Source organism: Amblyomma maculatum, unplaced genomic scaffold (assembly GCF_055883805.1).
Source record: "Amblyomma maculatum isolate TAMU_Amacu unplaced genomic scaffold, ASM5588380v1 scaffold_23, whole genome shotgun sequence".
In the NCBI taxonomy this organism is placed as follows: domain Eukaryota; kingdom Metazoa; phylum Arthropoda; class Arachnida; order Ixodida; family Ixodidae; genus Amblyomma; species Amblyomma maculatum.
In genome coordinates this window covers 1,536,386-1,562,497 of record NW_028146748.1, presented here as the reverse complement: position 1 = coordinate 1,562,497, position 26,112 = coordinate 1,536,386, and the positions used below count along the sequence as shown (strand labels likewise).

The 26,112-nt window shown below is 48.3% G+C and overlaps 1 pseudogene; it reads right to left on the bottom strand.

Moving 5' to 3' along the window:
• Positions 1 to 26,112, bottom strand: part of LOC146171073 (uncharacterized) — an 89,919-nt pseudogene that overhangs the window by 14,465 nt on the left and 49,342 nt on the right.

The following is a 26,112-nucleotide window of genomic DNA, read 5'->3' as shown; positions in this document are numbered from 1 at the left end:
GGAGGATACAAGACAGTAACCTAGGTTGTAACCTGTCATATAGATTAGGTGTAAAGGCGGTAGAGCAGCGCCTCCCCGGTTTGATGTATGCAGACGATATGGTGCTGCTAGCTGAGAGTCTGGAAGAATTGCAAACTCTAGTTAATGAAGGAAAGGAGCCAACAGACGTCGAGGCCAAGGAAAGCATTGGGGATCATGTTTTATGTCTGTTTTTTTTTTAATTTTTACTTGGATAATCACAGAAATGAGTAATGTAATCTGCTTAGGGGAAAGATAATTAAACACAAAGTAGAAGAAAAAACAACGTGCCGATGGTGGAGACCGAACCCACGACCTCCGAATATCGCGTCCGGTGCTCTTCCAACTGAGCTACATCGGCCGCTGTCCCCCCTGCTACGTTCTCGGGTATTAAGGTTGTCTGTATACGAACCTTGAGAGTGTTACCGCCAGCGTCACGTTCTACGTGACGCTGGCGGTAACGCAGGACGTTCCACGTCCGCCGCTATGGTTGCGGGTGGCGCTGGTGAACACTCTCAAGGTTCGTATACAGACAACATTAATACCCGAGAAAGTAGCAGGGGGGACAGCGGCCGATGTAGCTCAGTTGGAAGAGCACCGGACGCGATATTCGGAGGTCGTGGGTTCGGTCCCCACCATCGGCACGTTGTTTTTTCTTCTACTTTGTGTTTAATTATCTTTCCCCTAAGCAGATTACATTACTCATTTCTGTGATTATCCAAGTAAAAATTAGAAAAAAAGACAAAACATAATCCCCAATGCTTTACTTGGCCTCGACGACTGTTGGCTCCTTTCCTTCATGTATTATAACGAGCACCCTCATTTCCCCTTCATTTATCTGCTTGTAGCTTACGGGGGTCTCGGTTCTGGCAGTCTTGAAGCCATAGGTAGCGTAAGAGGGTTCTAGCACAGCTTTCGCCCTCGCTCTTGATCACGTTCTACGTGACGCTGGCGGTAACACAGGACGTTCCACGTCCGCCGCTATGGTTGAGGGTGGCGCTGGTGAACAGTCTCAAGGTTCGTATACAGACAACATTAATACCCGAGAAAGTAGCAGGGGGGACAGCGGCCGATGTAGCTCAGTTGGAAGAGCACCGGACGCGATATTCGGAGGTCGTGGGTTCGGTCCCCACCATCGGCACGTTGTTTTTTCTTCTACTTTGTGTTTAATTATCTTTCCCCTAAGCAGATTACATTACTCATTTCTGTGATTAACCAAGTAAAAATTGAAAAAAAAAAGACATAAAGCATAATCCCCACTGCTTTCCTTGGCCTCGCCGACTGTTGGCTCCTTTCCTTCATGTATTATAACGAGCACCCTCATTCCCCTTCATTTATCTGCTTGTAGCTTACGGGGGTCTCGGTTCTGGCAGTCTTGAAGCCATAGGTAGCGTAAGAGGGTTCTAGCACAGCTTTCGCCCTCGCTCTTGATCACGTTCTACGTGACGCTGGCGGTAACACAGGACGTTCCACGTCCACCGCTATGGTTGAGGGTGGCGCTGGTGAACACTCTCAAGGTTCGTATACAGACAACATTAATACCAGAGAAAGTAGCAGGGCGGACAGCGGCCGATGTAGCTCAGTTGGAAGAGCACCGGACGCGATATTCGGAGGTCGTGGGTTCGGTCCCCACCATCGGCACGTTGTTTTTTCTTCTACTTTGTGTTTAATTATCTTTCCCCTAAGCAGATTACATTACTCATTTCTGTGATTAACCAAGTAAAAATTGAAAAAAAAAGACATAAAGCATAATCCCCACTGCTTTCCTTGGCCTCGCCGACTGTTGGCTCCTTTCCTTCATGTATTATACCGAGCACCCTCATTTCCCCTTCATTTACAAACTCTAGTTAAGTATTGCGGAGACGAAGGGGACGCTCTAGGCTTCAGTTTTAGCGCAGTTAGGTGGGATCTGATGATTTTCAACGGCTCAACTGATCAGGGTCTTAAAATACAAGGCCATGAAATACCTAGAGTAGCAGAATATAAATATCTGGGGGTATGGGTAAACGAAGGATTGGCATACATTGGAAAGCATGAGTAATCACGTAAGGCAAAAGGGCGAAGGAATGCCGGGATAATGAAACATAAGGCATTGTGGGGATACGATAGGTATGAGGTTTTGAGGGGTATTTGGAAAGGAATTATGGTGCCCGGACTTACTTTCGGAAATGCGGTTTTGTGCCTAAATCAGAGGTACCAGCGTGTGTAGCAGCGCTGTGTTCGTCCCTATAGTCTTCCTTCTTCTTCTTTCCTTTGGCCGCGTGCCTTTGCGCTGACAATTATGTCCTTAAATCTAGAATACCAACTAGCCCAACAACTAACTCTACTGAAGTACAGTCAACATTAGAAACAAATCTGAGCTCCGTTGGACGATTAGCACTAGGTGCCCACGGCAAAACTACAAATGAGGCGGTACAGAGAGATATGGGCTGGACATCTTTGAAGTACGGGAAGCTCAGAGTAAAATATTATATGAGGAACACCTGAGGAAATTGCACAGTAACAGATGAGCAGCTAAAGCATTTAAATACTTGTACTTAAAAAGCGTTGACTCACAATGGAGGAAAAGAACAAGGAAACTGACTAAGTATGCTAGTCACAAGGACGGAGAAATAAAGAACATTAAGCACAGGCGCAAAACACAGAAGCTAAAAATTGGATTAATTCGATGGAAAAGAAACAAAGTGTGGAATTATACCGAAAGTGGAAAATGCAGATCAGGAAGAAAGATTTCTTTGATAAATCAAGAGGCAGTGCCCTACTTTTGAAGCTAGATCAGGGTGCCTTAGAACACTCAGCTTCAACAAGAAATTTAACAACGGAGATGACTTATGTGCTGTATGTGGTAACTCCAGTGAAACAATTGACCATATTATACTCGAATGTAATGGTATCCATCCGGAAGTTGATGCAGGCGCAATCGCTGTTCCTGAAGCTCTGCAGGGTTTAGAGATGCCAGTGGCCGGGTGAATAAACCAGCGGTGGAAACTAGCAAAAAACTGCTGGAAGATTGGTGGCTTAAAAGCAGAGAAGTGACATAATGTTAGTAATGTAGAAACAAAAATTTAATAAATAGAATGATGGTTTAGTTAACCAACCTAAATCGACAATTAGATATAGGTAGAAAATTGAGCACGATAGCTACTGCTACCACCCCGTTTCAATGGGGACGCTCCTATATTCCATCCATCCATCCATCTCACCCAGTCGACCAGCCTTTTTTGGCTAGCCGGTTCTGAGCTGGAGACCGCGATCTCCCATCCCCCGTGGTCCGTTAGGCGCCATTAGGCCGGAGGTTGAAATTCTCTACAGATAAACATGACGTGCTCGAATGTAGCCCTCGGGGCCCCGCAGAGGGAGCATTCGGGTTGATATTGAGTTGGGTGGAATAGGGCGAGTAGTGCTGGTGAGAGTAACTTGCGAGCCTGGAGTTGTCTCCATGTGACCTGTTCTAATTTAGTAATACCCTATTTACACGGCCGGCTTAACCACGGTTACGCTTAACCGAGGTTACCGAACTTAACCACTGTTAACCGGCAATTGCGGTTAGCTGTGCTTACACAGCTCGCCGCCGCTCTCGGTTACGGCCGCCATTGCCCATAAAGGCGTCAACAACGCGGTGAAGCCCCGCACGATGGCAGCACCTCATCGACCATGGCAAACGCCGCCGCGTTGTCCCCTCCTCCCGCAGACCGTACGCGAACGATACGGCGGTTGGCTAGCGCCGACGTCAGAAACAATGCGTGCTAAATTTATAGGCATCTGGAATACTGAGCCGAATATCGGAATCGAATCACTCCTGATCACTGAACAGCGGCAAATTGCTGGCAAGACAGATAACCGCGATACTATCAAGTTTCTGTTCAAGACAGTTGCCGCCGGTACATTGCGACTCACCGTTCTGCTTATACTAGCTCTGGGATTAATGTATCGCCAAAGTTTATCATATCGTTATTTTACGGCGGCAGAATAGGATTTACAATAAGGATGTTTGATGAGTACAACATTTCGACAGCGTTGATCACTTCCAAAGCGCCGATCGCCGCGGCTTCGAAGAGAAATAATTTAGGCCTATCGACGACTATGTTACGCACCCCGCCGTAGTTCGCCGCGCTCGCTCGCTTCACCGCCGCGGTAAGTGTAATGTACCTCAGCCTGCTCGCAGCATCCCACACTGCAAGCGTTGCGAACTTGTGCACTTTCGTTATAAAGCTAAGACCGCGCATTTTTTGACGTTCCGCGCTCAGCACCAAGAATCACAAACGATACTGCAAACACAGGACGGGGCTTCAGCGCGCAGACGCTTGGCTGCAGGCCGTAACCGAAGGCGCCGGGCGGCACAGTAGACACTGGCTATTCAATACGGCCAAACGAGTACACTCCTGAAGCAGACACGCTCGTACGCTTCGCGCACTCGAGTGCCGACGAGCAGCCTCCGTCAACAGACGAGGTCGCCAAACTAGGTTTGCGATAACCACGGTTAGGGGTGTAACTGTGGTTTGGTCTGCCGTGTAATTGGGCTAACCACGGTTTCGCGTAACCGCAGTTACGCTAACCGTGGTTAACTCTGCCCGTGTAAAGAGGGCATAAGTGAGTTATGAGGTAGAGGATAGCACATTCTTTGGGCACGGTAGTGGAGCGTAATCTCGTTGTATGTGAGTAGTCTGTCCCTGGCACTGCCTGGGTCCACGGTACCCGCTGCTCGGTTGACGTGTGCTCGAGCAGCAGCGTCGGCCGCCTCGTTACCGGGGTTACCCGAATGGGCAGGGACCCACATTAATTGTATGGGTCGGGGCGGTTGTGAGCTAGAGGTCAGAATGCGGTGGGCCACTGTGTGTAGCCGTCCCCGGGCAAAAGTTTGAAAAGCAGTTTTCGAGTCAGTAAAGAGAAGTGTGGCAGTGGAGGTTGCAACTGCTAGTCCCACAGCCGCCTCCTCCGCTTCCTCGGATGTGCGAGCTCTGACTGAGCTAGAGGTGATTTGGTCAAAGCAGCTTGAGAGAACAGGAATTGCATACGCCTGTTAGTTGCGGTATTCAGCCGCATCTACGTAAGCCGCGTCCGTGTCCCCTACATGCGCTCTGTGCAGTGCCTTATATATGGCTTCTCTTCGAGCTTCGTGGTGGATCGGGCGCATGTTTTTCGGCAAAGGGTGGAAATTGAGATTCTCCATAATCGATGCCGGTATGCGATGAGTATTCTCGGGAGGAGTTCCAATCGGCCTCATTTGGAGAGAGGAGAGAATGTGTCTGCCAGTGGGTGTGATGGAGAGTCGATTAATCTGCGCGATTCGGTGCGCCTCCGCCAGTTTGCTGAGGGTGTTATGCACTCCCATGTTTAAGAGACGCAGTGCGGGCGTGCTCCTGGGTAGTCCTAGGGCGGTCTTGTAAGCTGGCGGATTAGCGAGTCTACTTTCTCTGTTTCTCTTTTCGTAAGAAACAGGTAGGGTAGAGAGTATGCCAATCGGCTAATAATAAACGCCTGTACTAAGCGTCGTAAGTCGTGCTCTCGCATACCGCGGTGTTTGTTGGCTATGCGTTTGATCAGTCTAATTGTTTGCTGCGTGGCTGTCGTGACGTTAGATATGGTTTCCGTGGTAAGGCCATTGTCCTGTAAGAACATACCAAGCACACGGTGCCGATGCACTTCGCTTATCGGCTGTCCGTTCAGGGATACGGTCAACCGTGGTTGGTCTTGTCGCTTGGGGCCAGGGTGCATGACCAGGAGCTCTGACTTGGCGGTGGAGCATGCAAGGCCCATCGTGGCCGCATACTTCACCACCGTGTGAGCCCCTGCTTGTAGGGTCTCTTCTATGTCTCCGAGATTACCTGTGGTGATGCACAGGGTGATATCGTCAGCATAGAGAGAGTGGGAGAGATGCGGTATTTGTGAAAGTTGTTTAGCCATAGGAATGAGAGTGATGTTGAACAGTTTCTGAGAGTTTTGTTCGTTACTTTATCCGCACCCGGCGCAGAGATTGTGCGGAGTTGCAGCATGGCTGCCCTTATTTCCCATTGCTCGATCTTAGCGTCTAGATCCGGGTTGTGGGTACCTACATATGGTGGGAGGGGCGTTTTTGGTGCTGTGTTAAGGTAGGGGTCCTTATGGGTGGTGACTACTTCGTCGTTATCCATGTCAAGGCCATGAATAAGGCGGGCGATGTTTTTGTGTTGTATATTTCTAGTCTGTTCTGGCTCTAGCACACATCGTAAGAAACACCATGTATCCTTTAGGCCAAGGTTTCCCGCGAGGCGATCGCACACCTGGTTCCATTGTTGTTGTGTGAGCTGCCTTGCATAACTCTCCATCTCCCGTAAAAGGGCAGAAATTCGAAGCCTTAAGGACCGGTTTCGTTTGCACTTCAGCCATCTTTTCTGGAGGCTAGAATGTGTTTCCCACATGTGGAGAAGCCGATTATCGGTAACCTCAGCATTTTGGACGTTAGGCATCTCTTTTGTGGCCGAGGGAACGTCACCTTTGATGCCAGCCAGCCAGTCTTGTAGGTTATATATGCGCTCTCGGGCCGAAACACGAATAGCACGAATGCGGTCCCAGTCTGTGATTGTGAGTTGTTGAACTCGGGCAGTGATAGAAGCTAGACAAGGAGAGGCAGGTCTGTATTATGTAATGGTCGCTCCCTAGGGAGTTATAAGTGTTTTAGCCGGAAGCACTCTGTGATGTTCGGCGTGAAGGTGAGATCCGGGGATGTGTTCTTCTGAACAATATTCCCTATACTGGTGGGATGTTGTGCATCGTTGACCAGGGTGAGACCTTCTGTTTGGATAAATGCCCATAGACGTGAGCCTTTCGAGCAATTATTTGTGTATCCCCAGCTGCAGTGGCTTGCATTCAAGAATGCTAAATTGGGCGAGTTGGTGCATTCGCATTTTAGGAAACGTAGCGCAAAGAAGACAAGGAGAAAAAAAAGAAGGAAACACACACGAGCCCTTACTCACAACTGATTTTTATTAGAAAAGCTAACAGAATATATAGGGTACAAAAATTATCAAATACATGTAATAAAGGAGTGAAATTGACAAAAACTGGACAAAAATGTGGAAAAAGGCAAGTCTGCAAAGATACACAAACAACACGTGAAAAAACTACTTGACCACTGATTCAAGGTATGTAATCTCTACTTTTGTTAAGTTAATGGAAGCTTCGCTAACACACTTATCCCCTCCTTTCATATGATATGCCTCTATAATTTCTCGTGTACGTTGATTGCGCGATGTGCCGAGAACGACAGTTTTATTGAAAATGGGGCGGCAGTTACACTTCGTGCAATGTTTGGGCAAAATTGTCTTGTGATGTAGGGGTTAAATAATTTCTATGCTCGAAGAGCCGGATATTCAAACAACGGCCAGTCTGCCCTATGTAGTATTTTTCACAAGAAAGAGGAATTTTATACAATGCAGAACGCAGGTAATTTATAAAATTCCTCTTTAAATGATAAGCTCCATAAAACTCCGGCCCTCAGTCACCAGCGGCTGCGGAACAACTGACCACGGCGGCGGTCAGACCTGTGACGCAGCAGGGGGTGCTAAGAAAGCCTGGCTCCGCTGGACAGGCCGCCATTGGAAACTGACCCTGGCAACGTTTAATGCTAGAACCCTAGCTAGTGAAGCTAGTTTAGCAGTGCTGTTAGAGGAACTAGAGGGCATGAAATAGGATGTCATAGGGCTTAGTGAGGTTAGGAGGCCGAATGAGACATATACTGTGCTGAAGGGGGCATGCACTGTGTTATCGAGGTTTACCAGAAAGGCGACAACTAGGAGTAGGTTTCCTTGTCAATAAGTATATAGCGGGTAATATAGATGAATTCTATAGTATTAATGAGAGGGTTGCAGGCATCGTAATTAGGCTTAATAAGCGGTATAAACTGAAGGTTGTACAGGCCTATGCACCCACATGTAGTTATGATGACCAGGCAGTTGAAAGCTTCTATGAAGATGTAGAATCGGCAATGCGAAAAGTAAAGACGCAGTATACTGTACTAATGGGCGACTTCAATGCCAAGGTAGGAAAAAAACGGGCAGGAGACAAGGCAGTAGGCGACTATGGCATTGGTTCTAGGAATAGCAGGGGGGAGTTACTAGTTGAGTTTGCAGAGCGCAATAACTTACGAATCATGAATACCTTCTTCAGCAAACGGAAGAACCGGAAATGGACATGGAAAAGTCCTAACGGACAGACTAAAAATGAAATCGACTTCATAATGTGTTAACATCCGCCATTGTGCAGGATGTAGAGGTAATCGGGAAAGTGCGATGCAGTGACCACAGGATGGTGAGGTCCCGAATTAACGTAAATCTGAAGAAAGAACGCAACAGATTAGTAAGAAAGAAACCCATCAACGAATTAGCGGTGAGGGGGAGGGCAGAAGAGTTCAGGATCTCGCTACAGAATAGGTATTCAGCTCTAATTGAGGATGGCGACATTACCCTAGAGGCAAGGAACTATAATTTCAGAGACATCATTACTGTGTGCGCGGTAGAAGTAGGCGGTAGGATAGTTAGAGAGGATACCGGTAAGCTGTCTAAGGAGACGAAAGACTTGATTAAGAAATGCCAGAATATGAATGCTTCCAATCCAACAGACCAGATCGAATTGGCCGAGATATCAAAGCTAATCAATAAGCGCAAGGTGGCCGATATAAGGAAGTATAACATGGAGAAAATTTAGCATGCTGTAAAGAACGGGGGAAGCCTTAAAGCGGTAAAGAAGAAATTGGGCATAGGCAAAAACCAGATGTATGCGATAAGGGACAAGGCGGGCAACGTCATCACTAATATGGACAAGATAGTCAAAGTAGCCGAGGAGTTCTATACAGATCTCTACAGTAGCCAAATTAGTCAGGACCGTAATGAGATTGGCGGTAGGGAAAAACAGTCAGACTTTCCACCAGTGACGAAGGACGAGGTCAAGAAAGCACTAGAAACTATGAAAAGGGGGAAATCAGCTGGAGAGGATCAGTTAACTACAGATTTGCTGAAGGACGGGGGGGATATCGTGCTAGAAAAACCGGCCACCCGGTATACGCAGTGCCTGGTGTCATCGACGGTACCGGAACCATGGAAGAATGCAAACATTATCCTCATTCACAAGAAAGGGGACTCTAAGGACCTTAGAAATTACAGACCAATCAGCTTACTGTCTGTTACGTATAAGGTATTTACTAAGGTAATCGCTAATAGAACGCCACCTATTTCACGTCCGAGGTGTTTCGTGATACGTGCGCGGCATTGGGTGTACGGCAGAAAAAAAAATCACGTGCTATCATCCCCAGTCCAACGTGAGCAAGCGCCGCAATCGCGACATCTAGCCGCTCCTGGGCGCATATGCGCGGTCGCATAATAATTGGAATGAGCACTTGGGCGATATCCTTCGCACTGCGCACGAGTGCAAATCGCTCGACCGGCTTCACGGCGGCTTTTCGCATGTTTGGCAGGCAGCTGAACACACCACCAGACACGGTCCTGACCCATAGGTCGGACGATGTTCGCAAAGTCGAGGCCAATGTCGACGACTACGCACGGCGATTACGAGATCGTTTGGCCAGTGCCATTACGGAGCCGTGAGAAGGCCAGGGCAAACCAAAAGGTGAGCTACGACCAAGCCCACAGGGACCTTGAGTTCCAGTTAGGAGACACGGTTCTGAGGCGAAATCATGTTCTCAGCGATGTATCCGCAGAATTCGCGGCCGGCCTTGCGCCCCGATAGGTCGGGCCTTCTGTGATCGCAGAAAAACAGTCGCGCCTGATTTACCGACTGAAAGACCCGCACTCGGGCCGAATAAGCGAAACCATTCATGTGGGAGAACTGAAGCAGTATTTCCAGAGAGATGCTGTGGAAGCCGAAACGCCTCTCGTTTTGGAGAGCGCCGAGGCGGGCAAAGCTGAGAGCAATCTCTACCGGCATCGCTATACATAACACCCATAAACGCGGTCCTTCCTTGCATGGTTCGCATCCGAGCTGTTCATGTAGGAACGCCAAACGCGCGAGTTCGTGCACGAGCACATACAAGGGAAGGCAGTTCTTCCCGCGATGCTACAGTGCGGAAGGTAGGCGCAGTCACCTAATGTCAACCGCAAGGGCACGAGATGTCTCGTGTTTATCCGGCGCGTGTCGATACACAAGCCGGCAGTGTTCCTGTACGCGAGGCGTGTGCTGAGCACGTTCAGGGGACCTAGCCCACCGACTGGCCTTATTTATGACACCGGCACTCCGGGCGCATGGGCCACGCTGTCTGCATTCAGGCAGCGGGGAGCGGCGAAGGTGATGTTTAGTCTACCAGCGCACTGGCTGTGCAGGCATAGAGTGGTCCCCGGAAAAGCTCGAATTCGAGCTCGTTCATGGAGCAGCTCGCCTTCGAGCTAGAATAACTCACGAACGGGAGGGCGAGGAGCTACCAGTGCACTATGACCTCTCCCGCCACCGTCTGGGCTTACCCGCACTCGAGTACTCCTGTTCAACCCTGGCTGGAGAAGATGAACGAGCCCTGCCCCCTGCCCTGGTTGACAATTCCAGGGCGCCGATGCTGCCTGAAGCGGGCGGCGTACTACGATTCCAGCTTTCGAACTTCGCGCCTTCACCCCGGCAGCAGCGACTGCGATCCCCGATGCAGAGGCTGCCTTTCCGGGGCACAACCTAAGGTCCGTTCGTTTCACCGGCACTACGCGAACTGGTTCACGTGGTGCTGCACTTCACCATTCGTTTCAGCGATGCAAGATGGCGCCCTCTGCACCACGCCGTTCGTTTCAAAAAGTGCAGACGTCGTGCAGGTCGAGCTCACGAAAAGTTCAGCAAAACTGTGCACCTCCTCAGCGGTCAGTGCCTAAAGAGTGCAGCTGCAGCTGCCGCATGAAAGCAGACGACAGCTTGCACAACGATGGCTTGCGTGTTGTGATAAACAGTGAAGCGACCAATTATTCAACTCGTCAACGAGAACGGTGCCTGTGTTTGCCAAAGAAACGACGACGCGTACTTCAAACCACGTCTACCAAGTAAGCACGCGTGCATGCGTTATATACGGTTCATGCTGACTTCAATCGTGATCGAAGTTTGTTTGCGCTTCGTGCCAGCTGCCGCATGATGCGCGCACACACATACATCGATCGAGGCTGGTTCGTGTCAACGCTTGCGATATGTGCTGTTTGAAAATTGATCTTATTCGGCATGTTGGCGCCGGTTGATGTGAGTGGTTATATAATTCACAGATAGCTGACCACATGCAGTCGGCTTTTGTACATATATGCATCGCATATTCATGAATGAATGAATTCTATCGCCTGTGTATATGCCACTCTATCAACGGCGCTAATCATCTCAAACATGAAGATTTTCAAGTATATCACATCGCATATTGTCTCGTGCAAATGCACATATATATATGCACCTTTTGCGCCAGCCGGTGATCGAAGCGCACATGGTCATGATTGAAATATACAATCAGCATGCATCACACCACATGCGTGTGTCTACTTCTTGAGTATGCGTAGCCGATACCTTGGCGAACTCGATCGTGTTCTCGTTGACAAGTGCCGTTTATTACAAAGCAAGGGCCAAAAGCATCGCGGCTGTATAATGTCAAAACTTCGTTGTCATGTGCTATTTGAAAATTCATCAAGTTAACCGGAACGTTAGCGTCGGCTGACGTGATGTTGCACACAGCCGGCCGCAGCTTGTTGGCGACGCCAAGGCTAGCAGACGGCCCGGCCTGCACTCTACCATTCGTTTGTAAGTTGCTGGTGCCGATGCTGCACCTGAACTGCTGGAATTGGTGCTGCACTCTTGCGGCACCGCCGCAGCACTTTACGGAACTGGTGCTAAGAGTGCAGCTGAATCGAACAGACCTCTAGTGTCCAGCGGCAGGGAAGTGCCGCGAGGCCAGACCAACGGCACCAAAGGGTAGAACCGACGCGCACTTGCCCCCCCGGGCGGACACCTCGATTGAGGTAAGAGGGGTGTGGGAAGGCACATATCATTGCTCCTTCCCCTCCAGGCTACGACGCGTCTGCGAGGGTGAGGAGTGGCCTCTGCTCTGCACATCACGAGGCAGCCTCCTTCCCCCTCCCTCCCTCGACTGCTGTGGCAAGGGAGGCGCGCGCTGTGTGTGTTGGCTGGGTGTAGTTTCGGGGAGAGTGAGTGCGTGCAGCGGTGGCGTAGCGGTAGAACATCCGCCTCGCATGCAAGAGGACCGGGTTTCAAATTACGGTGCCGCGCAATTCTCCAATTCTCCACCGGATTTAAAAAAAGAGAAAAAAACAATCCGCATGTCGATGGAATTGTATAAACAGGTTTGGGGTGCGACCTAATGCCGGTGAACACCTCCGGCAACGCACTCCCTCACCAGAACAGGAGTTGGCCACCCTGGTGCAGTAATTGGCCACAACCTCTCATGATAAGCTCCATAAAACCTCAGCCCTCAGTCACCAGCGGCTGCGGAGCAACTGACCACGGCGGCGGTCAGACCGGTCACGCTGCAGGGGGTGCTAAGAGCTTCTGGCTCCGCTGGACAGGCCGCCATTGGAAACTGACCCTGGCAACGTTTAATGCTAGAACCCTAGCTAGTGAAGCTAGTTTAGCAGTGCTGTTAGAGGAACTAGAAGGTATGAAAAGGGACGTCATAGGGTTTAGTGAGGTTAGAAGGCCGAATGAGGCATATACTGTACTGAAGGATGGGCATGTACTGTGTTATCGAGGCTTACCAGAGAGGCGACAACTAGGAGTAGGTTTCCTTGTCAATAAGTACATAGCGGGTAATATAGATGAATTATATAGTATTATTGAGAGGGTGGCAGTCATCGTAATTAGGCTTCATAAATGGTATAAACTGAAGGTTGTACAGGCCTATGCACCTACATGTAATTATAATGACCAGGCAGTTGAAAGCTTCTATGAAGATGTAGAATCGGCAATGCGAAAAGTAAAGACGCAGTATACTGTACTAATGGGCGACTTTAATGCCAAGCTAGGAAAAAAACAGGCAGGAGACAAGACAGTAGGCGACTATGGCATTGGTTTTAGGAATAGCAGGGGGGAGTTACTAGTTGAGTTGCAGAGCGCAATAACTTACGAATCATGAATACCTTCTTCAGCAAACGGAAGAACCGGAAATGGACATGGAAAAGTCCTAACGCAGAGACTAAAAATGAAATCGACTTCATAATGTGTTGAACCCCCGCCCTTATGCAAGATGTAGAGGTAATCGGGAAAGTGCGATGCAGTGACCACAGGATGGTGAGGTCTCGAATTAGCCTATATCTGAAGAAGGAACGCAAAAGATTAGTAAGAAAGAAACCAATCAACAAATTAGCGGTGAGCGGGAGGGCAGAAGAGTTCAGGATCTCGCTACAGAATAGGTATTCAGCTCTAACTGAGGATGGCGACATTACCCTAGAGGCAAGGAACAATAATTTCAGAGATATCGTTACTGAGTGCGCGGTAGAAGTAGGCGGTAGGATAGTTAGAGAGGATACCGGTAAGCTGTCTAAGGAGACGAAATATTTGGTTAAGAAACGCCAGAGTATGAAAGCTTCCAATCGAACAGACCAGATCGAATTGGCCGAGATATCAAAGCTAATCAATAAGCGTAAGGTGGCCGATATAAGGAAGTATAACATGGAGAAAATTGAGCATGCTGTAAAGAGCGGGGGAAGCCTTAAAGCGGTGAAGAAGAAATTGGGATAGGCGAAAACCAGATGTATGCGATAAGGAACAAGGCGGGCAACGTCATTACGAATATGGATAAGATAGTCAAAGTAGCCGAGGAGTTCTATACAGATCCCTACAGTAGCCAAAGTAGTCAGGACCGTAACGAGATTGGCGGCAGGGAAAAACAGTCAGACGTTCCACCAGTGACGAAGGACGAGGTCAAGAAGGCATTAGAAAGTATGAAAAGGGGGAGATCAGCTGGAGAGGATCAGATACCTACAGATTTGCTAAAATACTGGGGGAATACCGTGCTTGATAAACTGTCCACCCTGTATACGCAGTGCCTGGTGTCATCGATGGTACCAGAACCATGGAAGAATGCAAACATTGTCCTCCTTCATAAGAGAGCGGAGTCTAAGGACCTTAAACATTACAGACCAATCAGCTTACTGTCTGTTTCGTATAAGGTATTTACTAAGGTAATCGCTAATAGAATCAGGACAACCTTAGACTGCAATCAAGCAAATGATCAAGCAGGTTTTCGGAAACGGTACTCTACTATCGATCATATCCATACCATCAATCAGGTGATATAAAAATGCTCGGAATATAACCAGCCCTTATACATAGCATTCATTGATTACTAAAAAGCATTTGACTCAATTGAAACATCGGCGGTGATGCAGGCATTGCGAAATCAGGGGGTAGACTAGCCGTACGTGAAAGTGCTGGAAGATATTGATACTTGGCGAGGTTAGTGCACGAACGTTAGTCCAGAACGCAGCACACAAAGCACAGAATCACAGCAGCGTTAACCTTCTTCTAGCACTAAACGTTGCTGCCATTTTGCCGTCTTCTGTGTCACTGCTTCTGATCGCTGTCTTCTACGTCCCGCGATGCAGGGCATATATGTCACATTACCCCCCACGAAAAGCACAGTCCCGGTGCGCACTAGGACGAACTGCTGAAGGGGTAGTACGGCTTCATTCTGGCGACATGACCAATCTCGGTGCGTGGCATATAGGACTGTCGCGGCGGATGTACAGGGGCGACTTCTTATGTCACAGGAGTGACTGGCCGTAAAACACGGTAGGGTCCTGCGCAGCGTGGCAAGAGCTTCTCACACAGCTCAGCTTTACGAGCGGGAGTCCAGAACAAGATGAGAGAGCCCGGAGAGTAGTGAACATCCCGGTGGCGAGAATCATGCCGCCGTTTTTGAGAATTTTGGGAGGAGGCCAGTCGTCCGTGAGCAGTAACACGGCCTGCGTCAGCTCGGGAGATGGCGTCACGAACGTAGCAACTGGCGTTAGCGGTGGGAGGCAATACGCTGTCAAAAGGAAGGGGAGGGTCGCGGCCGTATAGAAGATAAAACGGTGAGTAGCCCATTGTGTCGTGACGAGAGGAATTGTACGCGAACGTTACAAATGGCAAATTAATGTCCCAGTCACGGTGATCATCCGAGACATAGACAGCATGTCCGTGAGCGTGCGGTTGAGGCGTTCGGTGAGGCCGTTCGTTTGTGGATGGTAAGCGGTGGTAAAATAGTGCTTAATGGAGCAGTACCGAAGAATTTCATCGACTACTCAAGCAAGAAAGCAACGGCCACGGTCAGTCAGCAGCTGGCGTGGGGTACCAGGGAGCAGGATGGCGTCGTGGAGAAGAAACGCAGCCACATCAGTTGCACAGCTGGTGGGTATCGCTCGGGTGACAGCGCAGCGCGTAGTATATTCCGTGGCCACTGCAATCCATTTATTCCCCGACGCAGAAAGTGGGAAAGGCCCGAGGAGGTCAAGGCCAACTCGTGAAAACGGTCTACTGGGATGTCGATCGGCTGCAGGGATCCAGCAGGCATAGCCGAGGGCTTCTTCCGTCGCTGACACCGGTCACAAGAAGCAACGTAACGACGAACAGAGCGATAGAGACCTGGCCAAAATAAGCAGCGGCGGACGCTATCGTGCGTACGAGATACATCAAGATGACCCGCTGTGGGTGCATCGTGCAGCTGTTGAAGAACGGTGATACGCAGGTGTTCGGGGACTACGAGCAGAAGCTCGGCGCCATCTGGTCGCATATTCCGTCGGTATAAGGTGCCGTTGTTGAGCACAAACAGAGCAAGGGTAGCATCAAGGTGTTCAGTGCTGAGGCGATTGATTATGCTGCAAAGCTGCGGATCTAAGCGCTGCTCATGGCGAATGTTTGAAAGGTCAGAGATGGCCAACACATATGTGTCATCGTCACACTCGCTCGCAGGTGGGGGATCTACCGGGTTGCGGGACAGGCAATCGGCGTCAGCGTGCAGCCGGCCAGACTTGTGGACGACAGAAAAAGTGTATTCCTGAAGGCGGAGGGCCCAACGACCTAGGCGACCAGTAGGGTCCTTCAGCGTAGAAAGCCAGCATAAGGCATGGTGGTCGGTGATGACGGAGAACGGGCGGCCAAACAAGTAAGGGCGAAACTTTGTAATGGCCCACACGAGGGCTAAGCACTCACGATCTGTAATCGAGTAATTTCGTTCAGCCGCAGAAAGGAGGCGACTGGCATAAGCAATGACGCGAGTGCGACCCATCTGCTGCTGGGCGAGTATGGCACCAATACCGTGACCACTGGCGTCGGTGCGTACCTCCGTTGGTGCCGAAGGATTGAAGTGTGCCAGGATGGGCGGGTTGGTGAGGGCTGTAATGAGCGCAGAAAAGGCTTGGGATTGTTCTTGGTCCCAGCAAAATTGAGCGTCGTTCTTCAAAAGATTGGTGAGTGGGGAAAACGAGTCTCCGCAAAGTTAGGTACAAACCGCCGAAAATAGGAGCAAAGCCCAAGAAAACTACGCACGTCACTGGTACAACGGGGTGTAGGAAATGCACTTACAGCCCGTATTTTGTCTGGATCGGGTTGAACGCCATGGGTGTCGACCACGTGACCGAGCAGCTTGAGCTCACGTCGGCCGAAGCTACATTTCTTCAAGTTCAGCTGAAGGCCAGCTCTTCGGAAGACGCCAAGAATGGCATCAAGGCGATGGAGATGGCTCTCGAATGTAGAAGAAAATGCAATGACATCATCGAGATAACACAAGCACGTCGTCCATTTCAAGCCGCGCAGGAGAGAGTCCATCATGCGCTCGAATGTTGCGGGCGCATTACACAAGCCGAAAGGCATCACCTTGAATTGATACAGGCCATCGGGAGTGACGAAGGCGGTCTTCTCTCGGTCCCGTTCGTCGGCTGCGATCTGCCAATAACCGGACCGAAGATCAATGGAAGAGAAATAGCTGGCACCGTGTAAGCAGTCGAGGGCATCATCTATCCTGGGGAGCGGGTAAACGTCTTTCTTTGTAATTTTGTTGAGGTGTCGATAATCAACGCAGAATCTCCAGGTATTGTCCTTCTTTTTAACAAGCACGACAGGCGACGCCCAGGGACTGCTAGAAGGCTCTATAATGTTTTTTGCTAACATATTGTCCACTTCATCTTGTATGATGCGTCGTTCAGAAATGGCGACTCGATAAGGTCTTCTGTGAATTGGGCGGGCGTCTCCGGTGTCGATACGATGTGTAACGAGGGACGTGTGTCCTAAGGGGCGGTCACCAAAATCGAAAATATCGCTGTACGAATTCAGAAGACTCGTAAGTGCTGTAGCACGGTCAGGGCGCAAATTAGATGCAACCATTCCTGATATGCGGGCCTCCAGAGATGGGGACGTGCAGGTCGTGTCGACACTTTAGCAGTAGGGTCAGGCAAAAGAGCAGCAACTGTGACGTCAGACAGTGGGGTCAGTTCGGCGAGAGTAATGCCCTCAGGAAGAACGTGCACAAAAAGGCCGAAGTTCAAGACTGGAATATAAGCGTTGTTATTTTCTACGTGCACGATGTTATGAGGGAGAGCGATTCTACGCTGCAGTGTCACGTCGGTTATGGGGCAAACAACATAGTCGCCATCAGGAACGGAGGGGAAAGGCGACATGAGCACATACACTGCAGCTTCTGGTGGCAGACAAGTAAATGTAGAGGAGCGGAGATGGAGCGTTGAAGTATCAGAGGCCTGTTTGTCAGGACAGAGTGGCAGGTCCAGAAGAACAGTCAATGAGCGCGGAATGTGCAGTTAAAAAGTCGAGTCCTAATATAACGTCGTGAGGGCAACTGGTGAGGACTGTAAATAGGACAGGGATATGGCGGTCGGCAATGGTAATTCTCGCAGTACACATACCGATCACAGTAGCTGTATTGCCATCAGCAACGCGAACGGTAGATGAGGAAGCGGGTGTGAGGACTTTGTTGAGGCGTTGACGGAGCGAGAAACTGAGGACGGAAATGTGGGCGCCAGTGTCAATAAGGGCAGAAATTGAGACTCCGTCCACAAAAATGTCAATGAGGTTACGTCGGGGTGCGAGGGTCAGTTCCGTGTTGACAGTCCGGGTCGGTAATGCAGCGTCACTCCCGGGCGCTGCATTACCGGTAGAGCTTGCCGAGTGGGCGCCGGCGTATGATGGGGAGGAGTTGCGACGATGTAGCGGTGAACGAGATCGAAGAGACCGTGGAGATGGAGATCGGCTGGAGTGACGGACACTTGAGACGGCTTCAGTGTGAGGTTCATCTGTGTGACCAGGTCCATCATATGCGGGGCGGAGCTGTTCATTTTGGGAAGGGAAGCGTCGAGGTCCGTAGTAGTACCGATGGTCAGCGTTGTAATAGGAACGAGGTGTGGGGAAGGTGCGACTGCGGCAATAACGGGAAGTGTGGCCGGCTCGACAGCAAATAAAACAGGAGTGGCCCTAAAATGCTGCCTTGAGGGACGCCATTCGAAATTCCTAGAATCTGTGAAGAGGAATGATTAATCACCACATACTGAGACCGTGAATTCAGATAAGATTTGATTAGGCTGAGAGCATGTCCGCGTATGCCATAGTTCTCTAGTTTTGCAAAAAGAATATCGTGATTTAGGCAATCGAAGGCTTTACTGAAATCAACGAAAACACCGAGAGTTAGAAGCTGTGACTCAAAATTATTTAAAATGTATTCTTTTTGGACGAGTAGAGCATGCTCCGTGGACCTATTTTGTGTAAAGCCATACTGACAGTCGGTTATTACGGAATGTTTCTGCAGAAAATGTTGCAAACGGATGCGAATTAGTTGTTCTAAACCCTTAGAAAAGTACGGAAGTACAGACACTGGCCTATAGTTTCCCAACTTGTTCGCATCGCCTTTTTTATATATCACGGCTACCCTGGCTAGCTGCATGTCAGTAGGGAAATGAGCTGTAATAAGTGCGGTGTTGTATATATAGGTTAGGCATGGCGTAATTATGTCAAGAATGTACTTAACTGGTCGGCTCTGTATATTATGTGCATCAAGACTGCAGGTGTCTTTTAATTTTCGGCATATTGCAAAAACTTCACTTTCGTCCGTTGGTCTTAAGAAGAGAGATGCCTCTATCTTGTCACTCAAGAAATTCGCGATTCCGGCATTGAATTGGCTATAACCTACTTCGGAAAAGAATTTATTAAATGCAGTTGCAAGGCATGAACCTGAGGTCTCTTTACCATCGATTATTAAGCTCGTTATGTTCCTGCTGTGTGTGTTTCTATTTAAAGCTAAGTTTAAGCGCCTCCATTTTTCTTTGGGATTTCTAGAAGGCTGGATATCAAACAAGTTGTTATAGTAAGCGGCTCTAGCTATCCTAATTTCTTTATTCAGCTGATTGCGCAATGATTTAAATCTCGCTAGTACGTCCGCGTCTCTCGTTTTAATGAACTGTGCAAACATCTTGTGTTTCTTTTTCACGAGTCGCGTGAGGCGACGGTTCATCCACGGCTTACGAGCATTTTTGCATGGCGTTATGTCAACCACAGGGAAGCAGTCATTGTACAATAAGAGAAAAATTTGCAGAAATTTGCGGTAAGCGCCCTCGGCTGTATTTTCTCGGTATACGGGATCCCAGTTCACTAAAACAATGCGTCTCCTAAATTGCTCAAGCCTTCCTTGAGAAATAAGTTGCCGTCGAGCCTGTGCGTTTGCCTTCGTACGGATTTGTTTGTCTAGGCGCAAGAAAACAGGTAAATGATCACTGATATCTATTGCGATCCGGCCCGAAAAGAGTGTACTGGGACTGTTTGTTACTATAAGGTCTAGCGCCGAAGAACAGGTAGCAGTGATGCGTGTGGGACTACTGATAGCGTTGTGGAATCCAGTCGCTCCGAGAAGCGCAGAAAGCTTTTGCTGTGCAGGACTTACTCTGTTAATATCTATGTTGAAGTCTCCCGCTATACAGGAAATAAAGGTTTCTGTGTTAAAAAAGTATAATTCGCGCTCAAAACGGTCAAAAAACGTGGCTAAGTTTCCCTGGGGGGGCCGGTAAAGAACAGAAAACGTTTGGCGGGCGGACCTCACAGTGAGCATTTCGATATCACCGTTACAGAAGCAGTGATCAGATAACAGTTCACAGGCGTACGTGTTTTTCGCTAGCAGCGCAACGCCTCCCCCACGTCTTGTAGCACGGTTAACATAAAAAGAGTTATACCTCGGTATTCGCAGAACATCGGTGTCATGACGATACCATGTTTCGGTTAAACAGATGATATCAAAAGATATCCTTAAGCCTGCCAAAAATTGTGTCAATTGGTCAGCTTTGTTCATGGCAGATTGCATATTGAAATGTATTAACATGAGTTGGTTATTTTCATCTAGGCTAACATGATTATTAAATTGTGAAGGTGTGAAAAGAGGTGCAGTGCTCGATACATTTTCCAGAGGCAAGAAAGCAAGAACAACATCAGTGTGATGAGTAATGACGTCGCCTTACGTCATTTTTAGCAAATCGTCATGACTGTTAATCCGAACGATATCAGAAGTCTCTGTTTTTCGCGCGAGTATGCTACGTTTTTTGTCCACACGAACTTCCAAGACACTTCCCCTTTCCTTGCAATAGTGGCACCAAGAAGGCGTTTGTTGTCTGGTGTCAAATGTTCATTGACGTAAATTCGTTGAGCAGGGCCAGTGAAACCAATATCAGTGGTTGACAGGGTTGCTTTCTTTGCTCTCAAGAAAATAGTTCCTTTTCGTACGGGTCATGAATCTTACAACGAGATTAATGTCTTTGTTGTTTCTGGTTTTAACGCTGTGCGCGATGTCAATGTCTGTAAGGTCGAGAGGAATGCTGGTGGTTTGTGCGATTTGCAAGGCTATTTCAGCCGCTCTGTCTTTAGCGGTGAGTGGCAAGCCCTTTATCTCCACATTATTCAACCGGCTGTATTGCTCCAGTTCAACAATTCTCCCTTCAGCTTTAGTTAACCGCTCAGTTAGGTCCTTATTTTCCTGCCTTAAGGCAGCACATTCCTCCTTTGTCCTCTTCACCTCTGCAGTCAGAGTTTTCAGTTCAGATAGAGCATTTTTGAAATCATCAGCAGCGTCAGAACAAAATGTTATGCTCTGATTCATTGAGCGTATTTCGACACGCATTTCGCGTTTGAAATCTTCAATGGCTTTCATGACTTCAGCAGTGGCAGTCGACATCGTCAACAAAAATCACACGGCAACCAGTCGGCAGTGGCAGGCAGTGGAAAATTTGGTCGAGTATAGGTAAATACAATGCTGGTGCACTCACCTATGAAGCACAAATAAATAGCATGGGAAGCAGTTGTCTGCGCAACGTGCCACCGCCGACTGGACGGCAGATCCGAAGAGGGGATGCATATGTAGCCTGGCAGCACGTGACGTCACTACGGCCCTCGTGGCTGGCGGCTCTCGTAGGCGTTGTAGATACGGTGCTCTTCCGCGCGTGTCTTCTGGCACAATTTCCTGGTACGGTTATAGAAGCCCTATGAAGCACAAATAAATAGCATGGGAAGCAGTTAGTTGTCTGCACAACGTGCCACCGCCGACTGGCACGTTGTGCCAGAAAAAAGACAAAAATGTTTTTTTTTTTGTTTCCTTTTTTTTTTATCCCGTTTTTGATAGTTTATCTACTGAGGTTAGAAATATCTTGTCTGATTTCCTGTTGGTGCTGCTCGGCGTTCACGTGTTGGGTTTGGAGCGGACTGTGGCGATGAGTGTGATGCTTGAGATGGACGTATATATTTGCCACCTTTCCGTTTAATAAATAGTCGGTAGTGTGCGCATGTGGTGTCCCCTTCTTGTCTGTGTCCGTTTCCGTGTTGCACCGCCGTTCAATTCCAGCAGAGTCTGCCGAACGGAGACTGCCGGCTTCGCACACATGCTGCGGAATTGTACCCAGTACCAGGAAGAAGCTAAGTCTGGGAGGATCCCGCCGCGACTGGAAGCAGCCGCAGGGAGCGACAAACAAGAAGAGCAACTCGGGGCCGTCCAGCAGGTCATCAAGGCGCTGGCCCGGCAGGGAACCGGCGAGCCGGCCACGGCGAGCGGGGACCCAGGCCGCGCGGCCGGTGCCCAGAGGACAACGTAGGCCCCGTCCGGAGCGCGCGTTCTACTGCAGGCCCCGAATAAACGTTTTACCAATCCAATGGAGGAACGGCGCCAGCAACAGCGGCGCCGACTTGCCCGAGTGGATGCGCTCTGCAATTGGGGTTGTCGGGTTACACGCTGCGCGATGCAATCCACGACGCAGGCCCTGACGCTCCACGTGTGGTTCAAGGTGCACACGGCCGCCGCCCGGGCGGGAATTTACGACGCAATGCGTCAGCCGCTATACGTTAAGGCTCTATTTCTTTCATATACCTATTTGACATACGTAGAGCTAGCGTAACTTACGTCTTAGGCTTTGCAAGAGTAGATCATTCCATACGTGTATAATCAAAAGTACTACTGCAATGACCATGGCGCATTAATCACTGATGGAATATTGCACACATACGGTACTGGTAAATGCTCTATGATTATTCTTGAAACACTCATTCGGCAAACGAGTACGCCAGTTATTTGCTAAACAAGCCGCGAATATTCAAATCACTGCAGTGGCAAAAATCGCAGAGCCAGCTAAGTCGCCCTCGGCACGGCGACGGGCCGGCTTCTACATTTCACAAGAACTTGAAACGCGAAATATATCCGCGTGGGGCTTTGTCACACTGAATTTCATAGGAAATCAAAATAGCTTCGTGTAGCAGCCAGTATACAAGAACGGCAGCTCAGCAGAACAACATTTGATTGGACGCCATGCAAGTGCATTGATAGCATAATTTTTGAATTTCTGGATTATTTTTTTTGCACAAGTGCGAAAAAAAGAAGTCTGTAACGTTTCTCCGCTTTTCTTCACACCCCCAATTTCGGCAATCCGTCGTCGTTCACTGCATTACAATGCTTGCGCTACAAATGGCAAGGAGGAATGGAGGAATAACTGTAGAGTTCAAAAACTAAATAAAGCAGTCGTTGTTTTACAATTAAGCTTAATTTGGTATCAAAGCTTATTATTCTCTAACTACCTCCGTGGTGGAACAGTTACAGACGTGCGCGGGGAAGGTAGTTTTTTTTTTTTTTTTTTTTACAAATATTGTGTATGGAGAGAAGATACCCACATTTAAACTGACTTCTTCGCATTAGAACGAAAAAAAATGTGCAAGAAAAGACTGGAAACACAAATAAAATACGAAAAGGTACAATGGGTGTATTAACAACTGGATTAATGACACATCTTTGTTTCGCACACGCTAGTTCGCACAGTTTTCCAGAGCCTGCCCTCCGTGCTGACGCACCGCTCAATCCCGTCCTCGCGCACTTCGCACTCCTGTCGTTCCCCGGATCGCACTCTCTCACCGCATGCGATGCGAGCAAGGTCCGAGGTTGCATGCGCGCGTTGAAATCCACGCAGGTGCGCCAAAGCGGTGGACGGGTCGAGGCACCACTCAGGGTCCAAGGGGCGGACGGCCGCCGCCCAGGGGAAGGAATTGCGCAGTAATAAAAACACGAACGCTAACAGACTGGAGACTTCTTTCAAACATTTCCGGGCTCTCATACCAGGTTGCATAGGGAAATGTGCTTTCACCGCATTTTCTTGGCCAATAAAATATACGCAAGAAACTAAACTGTGAGAAAGAAACAAGCGCCTAATGAATCGGGCCAACAAACGACTAATCTATGAGATAGAATGATGCTGACGATGCGGATATATGAGAAAACATGTAAGCATCGTATGCAACTACCTTATAAAGAGGTGGCAAGTCGTGGTACTGAGATGCTTAGCTCAATAATTTTCAACAAACTTGCTTCAAATCCTCATTTCAGGGTGACTAAAATTTTCCACTCGATTGAGCACTATTGTATGAAAGCATTTTCGTTGGTATGCTAAAAGTGAGCAAACTATTCGTAGTAGAACACAGCATTCACAAAATACAACTTGAACAAGTTTGGGTGTTATAAACAAAACAGCTAGGCGCCTCTCCAGGGCGACTACGCGCTGGATGGATGGATGAATGGAATATAGGAGCGTCCCCTTTGAAACGGGGTGCTAGCAGTAGCTATCATGCTCATTTTTCTCCATATATCTTAATTATTGATTTAGAATGGTTAACTAAACCGTCATTCTATTTATTAAATTTTTGTTCCTACATTACTAACATTATGTCACTTCTCTGCTTTTAAGCCACCAATCTTCCAGTCGTTTTTTGCTAGTTTCCACCGCCGGTTTATTCACCCGGCCACTGGTATCTCTAAACCCCAGAGCTTCAGGAACAGTGATTGCGTCTGCGTCAACTTCCGGACGGATACCTTTACATTCGAGTATAATATGGTCAATTGTTTCACTGCAGCTTCCACATATAGCACATGCGTCATCTCCATTGTTAAATTTCTTTTTGTAGCTGCGTGTTGTAAGGCACCCTGATCTAGCTTCAAAAAGTAGGGCACTGCCTCTTGAGTTATCAAAGAAATCTTCCTTCCTGATCTGCATTTTCCACTTACGGTATAATTCCACACTCCGTTTCTTTTCCATCGAATTTATCCAATTTTCACCTTCTGTGTTTTTCACCTGTTGCTTAATGCTCTTTATTTCTCCGTCCTTGTGACTAGCATACTTACTTGTTAGTTTCCTAGTTCTTTTTCTCCATTGTGAATCCACGCTTTTTAAGTACAGGTATTTAAATACTTTAGCTGCCCATCTGTTACTGTCCAATTTGCTCACGCGTTCCTCATATAATATTTTACTCTGAGCTTCCCGTACTTCGAAAGATGCCCAGCCCATATCTCCCTGTACCGCCTCATTTGTAGTTTTGCCGTGGGCACCTAGTGCTAATCGTCCAACGGATCTCTGATTTATTTCTAATGTCGACTGTACCTCTGATTTTAGGCATAAAACCGCATTTCCGAAAGTAAGTCCGCGCACCACAATTCCTTTCCAAATACCCCTCAAAACCTCATACCTATTGTATCCCCACAATGCCTTATGCTTCATTATCCCGGCATTCCTTCTCCCTTTGGCCTTAAGTGATTGCTCATGCTTTCCAATGTATGCCAATCCTTCGTTTACCCATGCCCCCAGATATTTATATTCAGCTACTAGGTATTTCATGGCCTTGTATTATTAGTCCCTGATCAGTTGATCCGTTGAAAATCATCAGCCCCGACTTAACTGCGCTGAAACTGAAGCCTAGAGCGTCCCCTTCGTCTCCGCAATACTTAACTAGAGTTTGCAATTCTTCCAGACTCTCAGCTAGCAGCACAATATCGTCTGCATACATCAAACCGGGGAGGCGCTGCTCGACCGCCTTTCCACTTAATCTATATGACAGGTTAAAACCTAGGTTACTGTCTGGTATCCTCCGTTCCAGGTTTATCAAATAAAGCATGAACAGCACCGGTGATAGAGGACAGCCATGTCTTATTCCTTTGCATACTTTGACATCCTCCGTACTTCTTATTCCTTCCCTGCTCATCTATGTAGGGCTCTGTGCCAGCAGCGAAGCGCTAGCACAGAGCCCTACATAGATGAGCAGCAGCAGCAGCGCATCTATGCTGCTGAAAAAGCGATTACTAATAAGCTCGAAGGATGACGCGACAATCGTTTAGCTGACATGACGGCGACAGTTGTATTTTGTTTCAAAGAGGGCGCTCCGTTCTTTCGTCCATCCAACGGCCACTCGTTCGCTCGGCTCGACGTTCGGTGGCACCGCACAGGAAAATGCTTCTTCTTCAAGAAATATTCCATGTAAGTTTTCAAAGTTTTTCATTCAGATTTCATAAAGCGTTTGTGTATATCTGGAGCAAAAATATTAGCCTCTTAGATTGAGCATTTTTTAAATTACAAGCGTTGTCTTCCATTTCATTGTTGCTGCAGGCTGCGTAAGCCATTTGCCAGGGAGATTTGTCTTCTTTTAGCATATTTCTTACGTTGTTAGCTTTTCAAAAGTGGTTCTCAAGTGTGCGCGACTTGATGCCGATCATTTTGCAGCTTATTTCAAGTTAAACCGTTACTGTTTTGCAGAGTACTGATTTCCTAAAGTAAACAACTGCGTGGCATCGTAGCCCTAAAAGCCAACTTCGGATATTCA